Source organism: Sardina pilchardus, chromosome 8 (genome assembly GCF_963854185.1).
Source record: "Sardina pilchardus chromosome 8, fSarPil1.1, whole genome shotgun sequence".
In the NCBI taxonomy this organism is placed as follows: Eukaryota; Metazoa; Chordata; class Actinopteri; order Clupeiformes; family Clupeidae; genus Sardina; species Sardina pilchardus.
The window spans coordinates 21880419-21895408 of record NC_085001.1 but is presented as its reverse complement, the minus strand read 5'-3'; the positions used below and the strand labels follow the sequence as shown (position 1 = coordinate 21895408).

At 45.9% G+C, this 14990-nt stretch overlaps 1 protein-coding gene across 2 annotated transcripts in view; it reads left to right on the top strand.

Moving 5' to 3' along the window:
• The window catches only part of pdzd2 (PDZ domain containing 2), a 74823-nt gene that overhangs the window by 13464 nt on the left and 46369 nt on the right, over positions 1–14990 (top strand). The window contains exon 1 of one of the 2 annotated variants that reach the window (XM_062543217.1): positions 5064–5533. The exons of the other annotated variant lie outside the window; for it this stretch is intronic. The gene's annotated coding sequence lies outside the window, so the exon portion shown is untranslated. Of the gene's footprint in view, positions 1–5063; positions 5534–14990 lie in introns of those variants that run through there. 2 annotated transcript variants of the gene reach the window in all.

The window sequence follows — 14990 nt, the reverse complement described above, 5'->3', positions numbered from 1 at the left end:
TTGGCCAAATATTTTGACAAAAATTAAAAACCGGAGTGAATAGGAGGGAACTATTATGGTCAAGGTATAGCACCAAATGAGATCCAGAATCTGTAAAAACATTTAAAATCACCCTAGAAATGGTGGATATAGGACTTGTGGCATTTTGGTAACCTCTCACACCTTTAAATGCCCGTCAAATGTATATAACTAAGGTTAAGACTCTAAATAAAATATATGATAAAGAGAAGGATGGCCACATCAGGTTTATGTGTAAAAGTATCCACAGAAACCATATTTGAGTTGTTGGAGAGTGAAAAAGAGCAATGTTACAAAAATGCCACTTCCCTACAGCTATAGAGAGAGAGAGAGAGAGAGAGAGGCCTCTTCATCCCGGCTGGTTTGACGGATGTGATCAGGGGGCAAATCAATTTACTGCCTCCAGTCTGTCCCCAAATCAACGGCTGTCTCCAGCTTTTCAGAGGGGGACTTAAAACTGGACACTCTAATCGGCGTCAGAGCTTCTAAGTGTCTTTCAATCTGTTGTGTCGTTGTGTACTGGAGCCCTTGAGGGGGCCCGTAAAGCCTCCGGATGCTTCTTTTCTTTTTATCGCACTGGAAACAAACAGTGACAGCACAAATCTTTATCCGGCGTGAATACCCTCTTGGAAAGCCTGTGCGGGTTTTTTTTTTTTCTGACATCCTGTCTCTTCCCCCCCTGTTCTTCCGTTTATCAGGTCTCAGTTTCCTCGCCTCAGTCTAGCCCTGTTTGCCTGGGATTTCTCTTTGGGGGTTCAGGCTCCGGTTAACTGTGAAGCATTTCCGAGTATCTCATTCGAAAACAACATGGAAGCTTACAAAGGCTTTTGAATCAGATTCGGTAAGAATGGGCGATTGTGTGTGTGTGTGTGTGTGTGTGTGTGTGTGTGTACGTGTGTGTAGGAAATGAAGCCCCGTGTGTGTGTGTGTGTGTGTGTGTGTGTGATTGGTCTGTTGGCCACTCCCTCTGAACCCCCAGGATTCTCCACCCCCACCCCCAAATCTCTCCTGCCCCCCCCCCGAATACTCACAGATGGGCTCTGGATTAAACATGCCCATTCATCCGGATTGACAGGTATTACAGTCTGGATTGTGAAGCACCCCCCCCCCCCCCCCCCCCATCTCGGGTTCGAGGGGGCCAAATTAAATTCCTATCCCAGCTCCTGCTGGTGGCGTCATATTTGCCCTGCCTTTGTTTTCCTCTTCCTTTTTTCTTCCCTTTTTCTTCCTCTTAATGGACACAAGTGAGAGCCGGAGCCCCAGCTGTGGGGGTAAATAGGGTTAAAAAATAGCCATGAGTGTCCCATTAACTAATCCTGGCGGAGGTAAAAGCGGGTCACCCCCTCACAGGTCAGCTGTGGTCCTCACCCTGCCGTGCTAATTCTGCCCCGGAATCTCAGGAATCTGTGAAATCAAATGAGAAATGTAAGTGAATATATTAAAGGAGTCACACTCTTTCTATTGAAGTGGCCCTTCCCAGCCCAGAGGCACAACGGTGGCTCTGTGTTCTCCATGCAGGCCGGTGCGGCACAGTTGGTGTTGGTCACTGATGCTGTTGTTCTGTAGGACTGGACGTATGTTTGTTGGAGGGAGCAGATGGAGCACATTATGTTACAGTATGTGCAACTCTGAATATGCTCCCAAATAAACATGGGAATGAGAGCCAAAGGACATTTAGCCAGCTTTGCAGAACTGTCTAACACTGTACAACTGTCAGGAGTGCTTCTTTGTTTGTCTTGACTGTGAATACACTTTTTGCAGTTTGGTCTGTAGTGATGTCTCTGATAAGAGAATCCGATGGCAAATGACGATTGTGCTGGTGTGCCCTTTATTGTTTTTTGTTTTTTTTTCATTTTTATGAACAATTATATGAGATAGACACTATTACCATTTCATAATTTTGAGTGACTCATGCAATAAGAACACATTTGACTGTTCGGGTTTTTTTCTTTTGCTTGCACAGGTGTCATAACATTGTCCACTAGATGTCAGTAATAGCCAGGGTTTTCCCTGCAAAGGCTACACTGCCTGCATGCTTCAGACATGGCCATATACTTATCAGTGCTACAACTTAGCACTTGCTGTTTGTGTGTTCTGGATTAGCTTAACAAAGTCGGAGAGACTGCATCTCTGGGTTTTCTTTTTTTTTTCAATTACAGATTGTATAACTCAGTAACATACTTATTTGAGTCACAAATGCAACATGAAGGTAAATGCCTTAATGGAAAATGGGAAATAAACGATGCTGCCATATGTCTGAAAATGAGTCTTCTTACTCCTCACTTAGCTTAGTCATTTACAAATGGCCTACATTCAGTTCCGCCATTATGGCATGAAATTCCATCTGCCATTGCAATTCCAATGCAACACAGCCCTTCCAAGTCAAAACGATTTCCAGACAGGTGACAACTTGCAGTTCAGTTAGCATTATCGAATACCAGTCGAGTGAGACAGTAGGTGGCAATACAGTATGTTGCTTTCATCCAACACACAAGGAAGCTCTTTCACAAACGTCTCACACCAGCGGTAACACAAGAAGCATATCAAACCAGAATGAGAGCTCTGAGGTATGACAGGGAAAAAAGAGGCTAAGATAAAGAGGCTCTTTGTGTGTGTGTGTGTGTGTGTGTGTGTGTGTGTGTGTGTGTGTGTGAGAGTGTGAGAGAGAGAGAGAGAGAGAGAGAGAGAGTATCTGTGTGTGTGTGTGTGTGTGTGAGAGAGAGAGAAGGAGTGTGTGTCTGTGTGTGTGTCAGTGTGTGCGTGTGTGTGTGAGAGAGAGAGTGTGTGTGTGCCTGTGTGTGTTTGTGCGTCTGTGTGTGTGTGTGTGTGTGTGTGTGTGTGTGTGTGTGTGTGTACACGCGTTTGTGTGAGCATTCATCTGTGCCTGTGTGTGTGTGTGTGTGTGTGTGTGTGTGTGTGTGTGTGTGTGTGTGTGTGTGTGTGTGTGTGTGTGTGTGCAGATGAGCCTTGAAGAGGGAAACACATCCTCCTCTGGCCCACACAGGCTTATTAGCGTTTGTGAATGATGCCACTGTCTCTCTCCGCAATCCGCCCGTTGGAATGTCAGGAATGCCAGCTCTAGACAGGCCAATGGGGGCCGGATGTCTCCTGTTCTGGAAAGGGAGTTGGGACAAACCAGATCCAGCATCCCACTGCAGGCTGAGGAATCAAGAGTAAAGGGTGATGTGCTCAGAGAGAGAGAGAAAACTTGATTCACTTCATCCTGATCTTAATTCACTTCATACATGTTTCAACTGGAGGGACCTTTGTAGTCCTAGCAGGGTAATCCTTTCAGTCCATCTTTCTCTCTCTCTCTCTCTCTCTCTCTCTCTCTCTCTCACTCCTATACCATTGCCTTGCCTCTCCTCTCTTCCTCTCTCTCCTCCTCTGTGTTACAACATCTCCAGGTGACTCATGCATGCTGTGTGTTATGGTCAGAGGGCTCTCAGCAGGACCCTCACTGTGTCAGTTTGCTCATAGGCAGTGACAGATCTCAGGTCAGTAAGCATTGACCTTGGAGAAGCACTGGGCGTTTCTGAGAGATGTCTGTACATGTCTGTTAGAAGCACTGAAGAACTCCAGTCCCCAGGTGAAGCCTCTTCAGGTATTCACTATAGCCTAAAAATGTTACAGCCTTACAGTAAGTCTGTCAACTATAACTGATATCAAACCACACCAATTACATCAAACCACAGAAGTCCTTTTATGATGGCATACATGCTTTGGATACAGTTATGAGTAATACTGATAATTGCTACCACATGCAGGTATGCCACCATTTAATTATACAATTAAATGTTGGCAGGGTTAGATGATGGAGATGGTCTGTGTGTGTGTGTGTGTGTGTGTGTGTGTGTGTGTGTGTGTGTGTGTGTGTGTGTGTGTGTGTGTGTGTGTGTGTGTGCGTGCGTATGCGTGTAAAGCTGAAAGTCTCCTCCTCCGATCTGCATGACTGAAGTGGCAAAGCTCTACATTCTGGAGCTCCGTTGACTCAACACTCTGTCCTCTTTGCACTGGCCAACACTGCATGGGAGAGAGGCCGAGTCGTAGTGTGAAGAACAAACTGTTTACTACGTGTTAGGGCCAAGAGGTACTGCGCAATGTATCTAGTCTGAGGCGAAATCCTCCTGGGATGCATTATCTGATTCCGCTGTAATCCAGTGGTTTGACTCCCCGGAATGCTGGAGGATTGCGTCCTCCCATTGAGAGTGAATGGAAAGCCTTTTTCAATGGAAAGAGACAGCACAAGAGTCCAAATTTCTACTGCAAAGGGACAATTGGCGACTGTGCATTCCTTTTTATTGATGTCCTTTTCTATAATCACAACATCAGCATGACACTTTCAGTTATTTATACACTCTTGAAATGCATGTGTTGAAAATAACACAATGTACGTATGTTGTTTTTAGCACATCTCTAGATAGAAACAACACAGTTCACACTGTTTCCAACACATTGCTTTTGCTATTCGTTTTATAGAGTGTACACAGTATTGAAAATAACACAACTTCTGTTGTTTTTAACACATTCATTTTAAGACTGCATACATGGACATTTCTTCAGATGAATAAAAAAATGCCTCTAATTTGGGGAGGATTTAGTGATGTATTAGAGATGTATTAGAGAAATCCAATGTAGTCTACAGTAAATGGCAAAAACAAAAATAAATGCAGATTATGTTTAACGGACTAAGTTAACTGACCTCTGGGCATTCACTGCACTATTATATGGTATGATAATAGATTATGGGCATTACTTGGTTAATATATGACAAACAATATGTGCCCATAATCTTTTTGAATCTTGAAATCTATAGAAATGTACAGTAGTACAGAAGCCTAGTATTTTTGATACTACTGCATTGGCTTTGTAATCATAAAATAATCTACACAAACAACCAAACAAATAAATGTAACTTAAAGGGAATGACATCTGAGATCACCTGAACCGAATGGGTGGTTTGAAGTTGAAGTGGGTGGGAGAGAGAGGGAGAGGAGAGGAGGAAGGAGTTTTCAACTTGTCAGTCAAATGCAGCCTCCCCAAACTAACTCAAGAGGCGCGCTGCAGCCGCTCTCTCTCTCAACGCCAGCGGGGGAAACAAATATGTCAAGAAATCACCGTTTTCTGATTAATTAGACGGGACGCACAGACAAGTTAGCTCTCAGAAGTACATAAAGTAAAGATTTATCAGCGGAGTATTGGGCACAGGTACCTGGGGAGTCACTAGTGCCAAACCGACGCGCGTTAAAACGATAATAAAAAAAGGCACGTTAACTACAGACGGCGCGCAGTGAGCGCTATGGAGCCCTCGAAGACATTTGCGCTGATTTTTGGACAGTACCTTCCATGATACAGCAAGTCGATGCATTCTTTTACAACTCGCGACCAAGACCTTAAACCAATTACCGACCTCGTGGGATTAGGAATCGTAGAGAGTTTACATTAATCTCTTTTGCCAACATGCTGTCATAGAAAACGGAACGCCGGGACGATGAGACGCAAGTGAAAACTTCAGGTAGTGAACATTTTGTGCTTCCGTTTACCCTGCAACCGTAATTTATTTAGTCATAAATACATCGGCAGATGTCATCGTTTGTTTGTGGGTTTGAGATCCCAGGCGCAAAGACTTTGACAGGTCTGTGAGACCGCTGCCAAAATGTAGGACACTGTAATTATATATTCTCCACAGTGAAAAACCACTAAACGCCTTTAATGAGAGATAAAGAATCAAGTTGTAACATGCTGGAATTTAAGCGTTGAATTGAAGAGTGAAGAGTAGTTCGTTCCTCTCTGTGGAATCACTTCAGCCTACGATGCTTTTTCTGAGTTGATCTTCAGCAGATGTCTCGGATATGGGCTGCAATGTGACCATTGTGAAAGTGTACACGTTCCGTGTTTCTGGATAGGGATAAACTTTACATCGGGTTTCCTTTATTCCTTCCTTATTGTTATTCTTATTTATGTCTGGCACCACACTCAGCTCTGTATATGAGATGTCAAAGAGGGTGTGAAGAAACTGTCATTTCTTCTGTCAAGAGGATATCACTGGTTTCACTTACCTTTGTCATTAAACAAATCTTTTCCAATCTTATCTCTGTGTGCTTGTTACCTCATGTCCTTGTGAACGAGCTGGCAGTGAAGAGTGACACTTTCCTCCCTCTCTGTTTTCTGGACCAGGTGTCCATGGCGTTTGCTTGTGCTAATTATTGGAGGTTAATCCGTCCTTACTAACTCACACATGTACTGAGCCCAAGCCTGTTTGGATGTGAACTCTGTGAATAGTATGTGTTCTTAAATTAAACACTGGTGGCGATGGAAAGGATGGAGATGCTCCAAAAGAACTGAAAGACAACTCTGTTACAATGTTTTTCTGAACTGATGCTGGACCTTAATTGGTCAGGTAACTGGATAGATAATGTTCTGAAGATGAAGCTATCTGCGAAGAAAATTGTGAAACTCTAAGGCAGACAGACTCCATTTATGATTTACAAAGGAGGTTAGATTTGAAATATTTATCTGTTGGACTTGGACTTGAATCTAAGCTTAGAGTGGATTCAGTCTGAAATTAGGCCAAGTGTACAATGGCCAGTTAAAAGTATCCCTTGTGTGTATGCTGTGCTCTGCTGTGTAGTGCATGCGGCACCAAGTCAGCGCACTGTTTTCTCACGACTCTTCATTGTGGATGGGAAAGCCTCTCTCGCAGGGGATGTGTGTCCTAATTATCCCACAGTGGTGCAGGCTGGGAGGCCTTTGTGTGCTCCTCCACTTGTGTGTGGTATATTATGCAAATTCACTTTGTTCTCAAACATCCAGTTCACTACCATGTAAATGTCCCGCATCATCATCTCTCCCCCCCCCCCCCCCCCCCCCAACGGTCTCTCAATCACGATGCCGCCATGGGAAATTGCACACAGTATCATTCACGGCACTCCAACCCTGTCGTCTCTCTTCGTTAGGTCAGTCAGGCAGGTTGATTTCATTGCGCGGAGTCAATGGCGGTTTGGCCCCCATGATTGCTAATGGGATGCTGAGTTCCTGTCTTGTGCAGTTGGAGAGAAAGAGAGAGGGAGAGAGGGAGGGAGGGAGAGAGAAGCGGCGGGCTGTCAGTTTGTGAGGAACACAATGAGAGCAGGATGCTATTTGTGTGGGAGCGTATGCAGTGTGTAAACTGAGAATACAAATCTACTTATCTCTGAGTCACACTGGCTGTCTCTTGTGCCACACAAAGAGGGTTAGGGGGACTCTGTCTCTGTGAGTGTGTGTGTGTGTCTGTGTGTGCGTGTGTGTGTCTGTGTATGTGTGTTTGTGTTTGTTTGTAACAGTGCTGGGCATTTCCTGTGTAACATCTCAGCCTCTGTAAGTCCATACATCAACACATTTGCTGGAGGATAAGGATGTGGATGACAAGCAAGCGGACGTTTTGAGGAAGATGTTGAGAGACGCAAGCTGACATAAGTTAGCCATGAGCCAAAGTAAAAAAAAAAGAAGTAAAAGCAACACGAGAGTGTCCAAAAAAGTGTTAAATGTTGCAAAAACAAAAACTGCAGCAACAAAACAATGGACAATGTGTCCATTGTGGACACAGAAAAGCCCAGGTCGTTTTCGGGCCACACCAACAACCTGTGCCACTGAGCCCTGAGGCTTGTTTGTTTTAGCAGCGGGGCTAACTGGCCAAGAGGTGGGGAGTCATGCTTCCCTGGGGGTTAATGAAGGGCCCTGCAGACAACAGAGGCCCGTTCAGCCCCCTGGATGATGTTCGCTTTGCCTGAATCTGTGGTTTGATTCCCCACTGCTGCTGAAGCCAAACATTTGAGATATGTCTGTTGCTGACACATTCAAACCTCTCGATAGTGAGTATGACCTCTTGCACTGAGATATGGATTTTCTGTATTTGTCATGATATATAAATGTGAGGTCAAGGCCTTTTGGTTCGAAATTGAGTGACTGTCAGTGTCAATACATGGATTTCCAATAGGTTATGACAGATGGCACTCAAGGACTTGTATTCAGGGCTGTTCTGGACATGTGACTAGTCAGAAATGTAAGTTAAGACTTTCTGTTGTTTTTTCTCCACTGTGTAGATATAAGCTGATGTGTTCTTGGGAATCCCATCCAACATACTGCGCTGTGTAAAGTAAACGTCTGGATCTTTCATCCTCTGGTCTGTCGTCTGTGCGGTATGGTCTTTGCTGCAGAAAGACATTCATTTTTGGTATGTTGTTAGTTCACTAGCCTTGAAGTTTTGAGAGCCACCAAGAACAGAGACGACAGAGAAAACCAACTATGTCTGGGAAGCCCCAGGCTTTGCAAGCAGCAGGCAAACACAGGCAGGTTTTTAGTAACAGTCAGGGAATTTTCTAGAAGATAGGCAATCTTTGCCTGCCTGTCGTGTCTCCAGCGCAGGACGCATTCATGTCAGGTGGTGGACGGCAGGGGCCGGTGGAATGTCAGGAGCAATGCTAATGCTTTCATAAGGAAGGATACTGACTCCAGGGTATCCTGGGATCTGCTGGGGAATGGGGTGGGGGACGGGGGGCGGGGGGCGCGCTTGACTCCTTATCCAAGCACTTTCAGATGGACTCTATTCCCTTCTGGGGGTTGCGGTGGGTGGGTGGTTGGTTTGCAGCCCCCCCCCCAGACCCCCCTGTTCATTTTTTCATTCTTTCGCAAGTGCTTGTTTTAAGTGCAGAGTGCTGAGAGAGGTAGTTCCTCTGCCTTGCCTCGTTCGTTCCCCACCACTCTCTGGAATGTTTTTCCTCCCCGCGCTCGTGTCTGGCCCCCGGGACGCACCGCTGCGGCCGCCCCTATACCCGGCCGGCCAGACACGGAGCAACTGCAGGGCGGCTCTCCGCTTCCTCCGCCGGCCAGGTGTGCTGGAACGGGCCTCTCGAATTTGGACATTTTTGCCCAGAACGGCCCCACTTAGCAAGTGGCGTTATTGCACTGTCAGTAACAGATAATAGCATGTGATTCTTATGGAACTGCAGATTATAACACGTTTGACATCTAATTTTATGGATATCATGTAAAAATACTGATATGCAAAACACAAAGTATTTCTACTAATTACATGGGGCTTTAGGATATTGTCGCTTAGACATTGAAAAACTGAATGCCACATGCTAAATCCTCCCTATACTTTAAGATTTGAGCATGATCACAATGTCCTCTCCCAGATAGTTCATTCTTGACCCTCAGTGATTATTGCCGTTCATTACCATTCCAGATAGTCCATTTTGTGCCGTAAAAAGATCATTCTGTGGTTAAACTGTAACTCCTCATAATCCTTCTTTTCCCTCTGCTACTTCCCCTCTCACTGCCTCCTTGCCACTTTTCAGACAATGGTGTTGTGTCACAACAAGGCTATTTACTTCTAACACTGATGTCCTACAGTACACACATAAACACACACACACACACACACACACACACAGACACACACACACACACTCATCCTTCTCCACTGTGCTACTTTCTTCTCTTGTGTCGACATCCCTCTCTAATGCGCTGTTTCTGCCAGCGTTGCTTACGAGTTGGCGAATCGCAGGCCATCTCTCCTCCAGTGGTGCGTTTCAGATTTGCACCGAGCAGTACAACAATAAAGCTTACCACCACCCCCGCCACCACTACCACTAGGTACACACTCTCCCAAGGGCTTCAAGTCCCCCCCCCCCCCGCCCCCTGGAAGAAAGCTTTGTAATTCTGAAACTTGGAGTGAAAGGAGTTGCCCCAGAGGAAAACAAAAGGCTCTTTCACTTCTCCTCCTCCTCCTTTCTTCTTCTGCACTTGGCTCTCTCTATCAAGATAATTAAGGTCAGGAGGTCAGTGGCTATCGTTCCCTCTCGGCCTGGGCCTTTGATTATGGATGTGGGAGGTAATATGGCACAGGGTGGTGTGTGTAGATGGCAGTGATTTGGGCGCTGACAGCTGGCCCTGACCGCTAAATCTCCGAGCGAGCCAGAGGAGAGGAGAAGAGAAGAGAGCTGAGGCCCCAGAGGCTCTACACAGGGTTCCCGCTGGAGATTGTTTCCACAAGTGGTCTGTTGGTGTAACTGTTTTCAGTCATGGAACCAAAAAAGGTGACCTGTTTTTGTCCAGTTTTTCTACCCTGTAATCTTACAGTGTGGGCTTCACAACTGGAAAAGATTTTTTGGAGATGCATGTCTTCTTCTTCTTCTTCTTCCATCTCGGCTGATGCAGAGACCACATAACTGCCAGCAGCGCTGGAGTATGGGAACAATTTCTGTTAACGCCACAAGATGCAGCAAAGTGCAGACAGCCGTTTCCACAAGTGTCTGAACTCGATGTGTTAAACGATTTAGCTGAGTTAGTTAAACCGATCAGAGCTGGAGATTAGCACATTTCGAAGTAATGTTTATTTCATGCCATAAAATGTAAGGCACTTAGCTTGTTAAAATCCCCTGTTTCTCTAGGGCTGCTTAATGAATGTGACTCTTTGTTTAGTTACACATGTAGCACACATTAACCTGCTCAGGCTGGTGGTTAATAAGCTATGCAAACTGCATTGCCTTACCAGATTTCAGAGAAAAGTAGAAAAGTATAGGAAGCCGGAATGTGGATTAGAAACAAACTTAATGGTTTCCTAAGGTATGGGTGATATTAGACGTACTCTAAATTCTCAGGAATGTCTAGATTTCCAATAGCGTCTTTGCATACTCCCAGAGACTTCACATGTGTTCACAGTCAGTCGAGAGTGTGTGTGTGTGTGTGTGTTGAAAAGTTCCTGTGTTCCAATCCACATGATGCTGCTTTTCCTCCGCTAAATCAAACATCAGCGCTGTCCATACAAATCATCATCAGGCACGTTAGGGCGAGGGTCCAGAGAGGGCTGTGGAGGATCTTTTCCCCACTCTTACTCCTCCCGAGCCTGTACTCCAGCCCAGGTCCAGCGCCTCAGCCAAGGCAGCAGCTGGTCCCTGGGCAGAAGGCCCTGGAGGAGTGTCCCTCTTGAGGCTGAGAAGCTCCACAGGCCCCCAGGTGTGACCGAGCTCACGCTCTCCTCATCTGAAGCTCTGCATTGGGGCAGGAGATCAGGGAGAATCTCTCTCTCTCTCTCTCTCTCTCTCTCTCTCTCTGTCTATCTATCTCTCTCTTTCTATCTGTCTGTCTCTCTCTGTCTATCTCTCTCTCTCTCTCTCTCTCTCTCTCTCACACACACACACACACACACACACACACACACACACTCACACATAGTGTCTTATACTCATCTTATCTATGGTGAGGGGTGCAGGGAATCCCAGATGAGCAGAAGGGCTGGGAATACAGGGACGGCCGTTGTTTGTGGTGACTGGATAACTGGGATGCTCTGAGCTGGCCTCTCTCATAAGAGGTCTTGATTTGCACATGCTTATCCTGTCATCATCAATGTGATGCGCTGAGGATCCCTCCCCATGGCCAACATTTTCCAGGTGCTCACGTACACACACACATACACACACACACACAAACAGACACACACACACACACACACAGACACACACACATACGCCATACACATGTGCCGTTGTTTACATCCAGATGGCTGGCGGCCATGGGAACGGAGAGGCAGGAAGTGAGAGGAGAGCAGGCTGCCGGGGGGCGGGCGGGCGGGCGTCGACCCTGCCCTGGCGTCTGTGTTTGTCAGAGTCCGCTCTCAGATGCCGCGTCCAAATGCGAGCGCGCAGGAAAAGCAAACATGAGCTCATCTGTCGCGGATTGCTGAGGAATTCCTCAGGACGCGCATCGCATCGCCTCACCTCGCCTCGCAGTGCATTTGAGTGTATGCATGTGTGTGTGTGTGTGTGTGTGTGTGTGTGTGTGTGTGTGTGTGTGTGTGCTTCTTCTTATTGGTCCATTTGCAGAAAGGGGGCTTTCTGTGTGTTCTCGATGACATTCTTGCGTTGGAGCACGTCATGTTTGGCTTTCAGGCATAGCTGTCAAGCATGTGGGCAGATTATGAGCACACTTGGGCTTTTAAGCTCTCATTTCCATGTGGCCCCAAAAAGGCCAAACCACGGCAGAATCGTCCCTCGAGCCCAGACCCCATCCACAACCCCTCCCACACACACACACACACACACCCACACACACACACACATGTGCATACACACACACATGCATACACACACACATGCATACACACACATTAATCCACAGACACCCAATCGTAGATCCATCCCTGGATATGAGTGGTGTCTTGTGCTTCTCAGAGTAGGGAACTGTAGTTTGCTGGGTTGGAGTGTGTGTGTGTGTGTGTGGGGGGTGGGGGGTGGGGGGGGGGGGTGTTACGGGATGGGAAAAGAGGAGGGAGGGTTGTAGCTGAGTGGGGTGTTTGGGTTTTTACGGGCGCCCATTAGTTTTTACGGCCCTAGAATTCCTGCTCCGTCTGCCAGCCCTGAGATCACGCTCGTCTTTTTTTCATCCTCCTGTTTGTGCTTTATCGGACGCGACGTGTTTTTTGGTTGTGCGGCGGTGGGCTTCTAGGGAAGCAGCAGCATCAGCCCGGCACGGGTGACCTCTCGCCGGTGGGGGTGTAATGGTGAACATGTGTCCACCTTGACTGCTTGCCCTGGTGGTCTCTGGATACGGGCCGGCCCGTGCTTCGGAGCTTTTTTGTTTTAAATTATTTTTGTTTTGTTTGCTTATGTGTGTGTGTATTTGTCAACAGAAGAATTGCTGTGATCGTGCTTGTTTGTGATCTCATACGAGAGACTCAAGTGGGCATGCAGTGTTATGCCAATAACAATTTATGTCTCTGAAGGTTGGTTTGTCAACAACGCTGTGATAGGAAGTGCGAATTTAACAAATCAGTCTGAGACTGCCAGCACATTTAATCTCACACAGAGCTCCAGACGTCTTTCGGAGCTTTGAATCCATTGACTCTCGCTGTTTTTTGAGTCGACGGATTCAAAGTGTCTCTTTTAAGGGATCAGAAAGGAACAGCCGAGTGGGCATGCTTCAGAGGGCCTGGGACGGGAGACGTGAGGGGCATGCAGCCGAGAGGATTCCTGTCTAATCTCTCTATTCCAAGGGGAGTCTAATCTTCATTGAAAACCCACCACTATGGTGAGCAGTTTGTAAGCTATAGATGGACAATGGAATGTCCCGGAAAAGAGATAAGGTCTTTATGTGACTGTGCCAGACCAGAGCTCCCACTAGCTCAGTGTGCATCGATATGAATTTGTCTTCCTGAACTAGACATGATACAAACAGATGGGTCCCTTGATAATCATCAAATGTAGTCCCACCCATTTTGAAAACCAAACAAGGTAGCCAGCATTTTCCTACATGGCCCTGACAAGCCTAGAGTATTGTTGTTAATTAAACCTTTAAAAATAGATCCTCCGGGGGGGAAAAACAATATGCTGACAGCGCTGACTTTCCATATTTTGTGTGAAGCAACCACAGATTGCAAACATTCAGTGTGTTCTTAGTGAGAGCACTTTTAACTAGCACTCCAGCCTCTCTTATTCCAGTCAGCCCTCTCTGATTTAAAAATACTCGTGCTACTGTATTATGAAAGACTTTGCTATGGATAAGATGTCTGGCAGGAATTCTCAACATCTCCTTGTAGGCCTGCCATAAGTTGAAGTGTTTTCCTGAGAGTATTTCATTTATAGTAACTGGACGTCTGGTGTTCAATAGCTCCCTGTCTTTGTGTGTAGCTCATCTAGCATTTAGGAAGATTTTGACAAATATTTATTACAGTAGAGCTCTACTTTTGAAAGTTCAAGCACACAGTCACGCACACACACATGCACACACACGCACACGCACACGCACATGCACACACACACACACACACACACACACACACACACACACACACACATAGTCAGTGATGCTGAATATTTTATTTGGAATCTTATACAGTATCTCAGTACATTTGATGAAAACTGGTAAACCCTTGGGCTAAGGATGTTTTCTTTAGCACAGAAAAAAGCTGGAAAAAACACAGGCTATAAAGGAACCTGGCAGAAATGGGTCAGAGACTTGTCATTTCCGGCTGTGCGATATGACAGGCAGAAATAAATAAAATGATAAACACAGCATCAACGGCCACATTCCATTTTTTCAGACGCACATGAAAGCTCATCAGTTTTAAAGCAACACGGATGCTGTGTTCTTATTAAGTCCCTCCGCACCACTTGGTTTGACTCTGCTGATGCTGTCTAGACTGGTGTAGCCCTCAGTAGGTGACTTTGATAAGGAGACAAAACAGCTTTGTCCATATCGTATCATGGTTTAATTGAAATCCACTACAGTTGAAGAATGAACCAGATTGATTACAGTAATTTCCTGTGTATAAACCGCAGGACAGTGTTTTATGCAAGTTCCAAAATCGAAATAATGTATTAACCGCACGTGTTTGTGAACCACACTGCCAAATAGTCCAATGAATCAGATTCAGATAGTGCTTTAGTGATAAAGAAGAAAGAAGGAAAATAAATGCATTGCCTGTGCGTAGCCCGTCTCTGTGTAGTAACCTCATAGCTGAAGACGTTTAGCAAAATCAACGTGTAAAACATGGTTAATAGTCGGGAAATTACGGTAATCAGAATGGATTCTTGTGGTTTACTGCTAGGCAACTGAACACTACATTCCAGTCTAAGTCTAGGCCTGCAAACAGAGAAGCAGTACACCCTGCGGATTAAGTCAGGTTGTGTGTGTACAGGAAGTTCCAAAGAATGTATCAAAACAACTCTGTGTTTTAAAAACACAAACGTTTGTCCTGAAATATTCCCTGTGATCATAAGGCCGTCCTCAAACAACAGGCTCTGGTCTCCATATGCCCTCTCATTTTCCGCAGGCTTGTGCTCACTCACTGCCTGTCTATCAGGGACCAGCTCTCTCTCTCTCATTAACCAACTCAACGTGCCTGCCGTGCCAACGCACGTCCAGTAGGCCCTCTGCAGCGTGTCATTGGGTCATGGTGTTGGCACGCCGTCCTCTGTTAACAGCATATTTTC